Source organism: Schistocerca cancellata, chromosome 6 (assembly GCF_023864275.1).
Source record: "Schistocerca cancellata isolate TAMUIC-IGC-003103 chromosome 6, iqSchCanc2.1, whole genome shotgun sequence".
In the NCBI taxonomy this organism is placed as follows: Eukaryota; Metazoa; Arthropoda; class Insecta; order Orthoptera; family Acrididae; genus Schistocerca; species Schistocerca cancellata.
In genome coordinates this window covers 610981627-610986622 of record NC_064631.1, presented here as the reverse complement: position 1 = coordinate 610986622, position 4996 = coordinate 610981627, and the positions used below count along the sequence as shown (strand labels likewise).

At 34.2% G+C, this 4996-nt stretch overlaps 1 pseudogene; it reads left to right on the top strand.

The window, feature by feature from the left end:
• Positions 1–664: 664 nt before the first annotated feature.
• LOC126089722 (5S ribosomal RNA) lies at positions 665–782 on the top strand (annotated as a pseudogene).
• Positions 783–4996: the final 4214 nt, after the last annotated feature.

The window sequence follows — 4996 nt, the reverse complement described above, 5'->3', positions numbered from 1 at the left end:
CGACTCGCGCCCCGATGGCCATCGCGGTCAGAGTCTGAGTTAGTATTCGCTTGGAGCAGGACCTTGCGCAACACTGAGCTTACCACAGCGACAGTAATAGATCGATTTTTCGCTGATTTCTCAGCCAAAAATTAACCGATTTTAAAAATTCAAAGTGCAAACGTGATGCAGCCAAAAACTGCTTTAGCTGTTCACTTTTTACTTCCTCCATCTTTTTTAAAATGCTTCAGAAATATGTATAAGCACGAACGTAACACCTCTATAATTTTTTTAAATTTTTCTTTTATTTATGTGGAAGTAAAAATGAATAACTAAAAATCTTCAGTAAGTATTCCGGTGTTGAGCATCGTATGTAAGATTCTTCCTTCCATACATAGCTACATATGCTTAAGTGTCTGCAGGAATTTTATCATTAAAAGTTGCACACAGTTTCATAGTCGTTTTTACAGCATACTTTCTTTGAGTCATATTAAAGACATAAATCGGATAATTCGTTATAAAATTATATGGGCTAATACCAAGATCTGCTTTCAGTTGTGTAACTCGTTGAAAATCGAGAAATGCATTGTATGCTTTGAGGAAATTATTTGGAGGATTAATATTCCACATCTCCTGCGGGAAAATTTCGTTTCTTCCATTTTTCAAGTATATGTTCTGTAAGTTAGGCAACGGCCTTGCCGCAGGGGATACACCGGTTCCCGTGAGATCACCGAAGTTAAGCGCTGTCGGGCGTGGCCGGCACTTGGATGGGTCACCATCCAGGCCGCCATGTGCTGTTGCCATTTTTCGGGGTGCACTCAGCCTCGTGGTACCAATTGAGGAGCTACTCGACCAAATAGTAGCGGCTTTGGTCAAGAATACCATCATAACGACCGGGAGAGAGGTGTGCTGACCCCACACCCCTCCTATTGGCGTCTTCCACTGCGGATGGCGCGACTGTCGGATGCTTTCGATGGGCCACTTGTGTAGCCTGTCGACGGATTGGGTATTCTGTAGGTTAACGTGATTGAATAATGAAGAGTCGACTAACTGATTATTTTTACGATTTGTCTGAAATGTAACAAACAAGAAAATGGTTCAATTATCTCTGAGCACCATGGGACTTAACTTCTAAGGTCATCAGTCTCCTAGAACTTAGAACTACTGAAACCTAACTAACATAAAGACATCACACAGATTCATGCCCAAGGCAGGATTCGAACCTGCGACTGTAGCGGTCACGCGGTTCCAGACTGTAGCGCCTAGAACCGCTCAGCCACCCCGGCCAGTAACAAATAAGAAATATGGCATAGAAAATTCTACTGAGTTATAGTAATTCGTGATATCTAGTTCAAAATTATTCTTATCACTCAGTTCTGCAACTTCTACAGTTTGTAGTTAATAATCAGATATTGGAGGTTTCGGATTTTTTCAGAATATTTTCCCTTTGTTCCAACTCGTAATCTGGCTCATAATTAACAATTCGTACATGAATTTCCGTTGATTCTACAACAATTTTACCTTCTTTTGGAAAAGTGTCTTTTATTTCAATTCCAGCATCATTATAATCAGACCATTGAAGAATAGAATCTCCAGCACTTGATGACCATGTAAAACTCACCGTTAAAAACTCCCTACCACATAATTTCCTTATAATCCTAAAAAATCCACCAAGCATTCCTAATGGATAAAGCACTTCATTTTCATTGCTCTTTATTTTTCCATTATTAAGAATATTCCCTTCTGTACATATTTTATAAGGAAGAGATGAAGTCAAATGCAGTAAAACTGATGAGGAAATAAAAGGATGTTCTACTCTAGACATAACATTATTTTCCTTCTTTATGGTTATAAAATCAAAAAGTTTTACCACATAATTATCAATTAATTTTTGATTGGATTTTCCATCATAAGTTGAATAATCTGTGACATCACTTCAAATAGTAATGAAATTCAGGTATAATTGGGCATGATTAGGATGAAGCCATTCATCACCAATACTTATATTAATTTAAGTATTCTAGTTGGGCTCATATAAATTATTTTTAGTCTTCTCATTCACAGGGAATGAGTAAAACTGATAACTCTCGATTTTGTTCATGCTTTAGCTGTCACTGATTTATTAAGGAAAAAATTTACTAAGACATTTCTAAAGCAACTGTTACATTAGCTCCATTGAAGTCAATCAGATTAGCATTTTCATCAGTTATAATTATTTCTAAATTTTGAATTGGATCAAAAATACGAATATTTACAGGATAATGTGCTTTATGAATTATTGGTCCACCAAATCCTGCATTAGGTTTGAATGAAGCAAAAATATTAAGTTCTTGATGAAAATGATCAGTATGCTTTACAAACATCCCATCAGCTGAATTAAAATTTATATTTATATATTCAAATGGAATAATTTTAGGAATATCATTAGCAACAGTCATTTAATTAGCCTCAACAATTTGGTTAGTAAAACCATGCACACTTCCAATACTATATTTTATATCCATATGCAATTTTACATCACTCTCAATAGTAACTCTGTTTAAAATTTCGTCTGCTTTAATGTGAATATTAGGCTTTTTCGAATAAATAAATTTTTCTAAATTTTTCAAACTATACTGACCAGTTGGAATGTTTATTGTTTCTCCATTGCAGTATAATTTATTATTTTTCAGTGCAATATATGGAGTTAAAATGTTGAATAAAAACCAACAAGTGCAACATTATTAAAACAGTCTTGTATAGGTACAATCAATCACTTTTTGAGAACAGATGACTTGTCATTCAGTTGAATTAATCTGCTCATTTATGACTAAAAATTGTTATATAATTAAATGAATACTGATTGGAAAAAAATTTCCTGAAAAGAGATCAAAAAATAAAAGTGGTAAACATTTATCAAATTCTATTTGATATGCAATCATGAGACCAAGTGGTTGCAGAAAAATTACATTAATGATTGACAGTTATATTCTAGGTCCAGGGTGCTTGAACTGGAATAATATTAATCATTTTTATGTCTATTCTAAAAGTTTATATCAACCAAAAAATCAAAAATTTATAAAGAGATGTGAAAAAACTGAAGATAAGCATAAAGAGAAAATTGCTATTTTTATTGAAAATAATGATTAAATAAGTGGTATTTGATGATTTCATACCTGAAAATCAGGATATAGTTAGAGATTATTTTACTAGAGGAAGACATAAAGAAATAGACTGTTTTTACTTAGCTCAGACATATTAAAAAATACCGAAACAAATAGGTCAGATATCATCTGAATTTTTTAACTATCTTTAGACAAGATGACAGAAATTTAAATCACATTTATCATGAGTTCATTGGAGGTGGTTTAAAGTTTGATGATCTTAAAGAAATGTGTATTTAATGTTGGAATGATAAGTTTGGATTTTTTACAATAGATATGAGTAGAAAAGCAAATAAAGTTAAGTTCAGAAATAAAATACACTTTTTCATAACAACATAAAAGTTAAACATAAACGTTCAATATAAACATAAACATTGAACATAAACTTAAAATGTAAAACACAAATGTTATAAAGGTTTAATTAATGTTTTCTCTTCTTTAATAAATGTTCACAAAATTCGATCTGGACGTTGTTAAAAAAGTTAAATGAAATAGAAAGAAAGCTGAAGAATTCAAATCACAATCAGGGCTTTGGAAAAAAACAACCAAGAACAGGGTATGAAAAATATAAAAAAGATCCGCCAGTTATTCATGCTATTGAACAAGTAAAACAAAGAATTGAAATAAGACTTTTATCCATTGTGGATGTGGAACACTGCGACTGTGGTGTGAAAAGGTTTTCAGAAATTACTGCAACCAGTCGCCTTTTATGTAGATGTATTTTATTTAACCATGACCGGTTTCGAGCTGCCTAGCAACTCATCATCTGATGATGAGTTGCTAGGCAGCTCGAAACCGGTCATGGTTAAATAAAATACATCTACATAAAAGGCGACTGGTTGCAGTAATTTCTGAAAACCTTTAAAGAATTGAAAGTTTAGGTGGTAACGTTCTGAAAGCTATTGAAGGAAATAAAGAAGTTGGAAAAACAAATGATTCCATATCATCAACATATAGAAGACTTTGGAGATTTATCACCAACTAAACCATTAACAGATTGGTCTCATCATATTCTTGGTAATTATGACTATACATTAAATTAATCAGATATTCAAAACCTTTTGAAGAATTGTGATCTACATATATACATCTACATGCTTACTCTGCAATTCACATTTAAGTGCTTGGCAGAGGGTTCACCGAACCACAATCATACTATCTCCCTACCATTCCACTCCTGAAGAGCGCGCGGGAAAAACGAACACCTAAACCTTTCCCTTCAAGCTCTGATTTCTCTTATTTTATTTTGATGATCATTCCTACCTATGTAGTTTGGGCTCAACAAAATATTTTCGAATTCGGAAGAGAAAGTTGGTGACTGAAATTTCGTAAATAGATCTCACCGCGACGAAAAACGTCTTTGCTTTAATGTCTTCCATCTCAACTCGCGTATCATACCTGCCACACTCTCTCCCCTATTACGTGATAATACAAAACGAGCTGCCCTTTTTTGCACCCTTTGATGTCCTCCGTCAATCCCACCTGGTAAGGATCCCACACCGCGCAGCAATATTCTAACAGAGGAAGAACGAGTGTAATGTAAGCTGTCTCTTTAGTGGACTTGTTGCATCTTCTAAGTGTCCTGACAATGAAACCCAACCTTTGGCTCGCCTTCCCCACAATATTATCTATGTGGTCTTCCGAACTGAAGTTGTTCGTAATTTTTACACCCAGGTACTTAGTTGAATTGACAGCCCTGAGAATTGTACTATTTATCGAGTAATCGAATTCCAACGAATTTCTTTTGGAACTCATGTGTATCACCTCATATTTTTCGTTATTTAGCATCGACTGCTACCTGCCACACCATACAGCAATCTTTTCTAAATCGCTTTGCAACTGATACTGGTCTTCAGATGACTTTATATGGATAT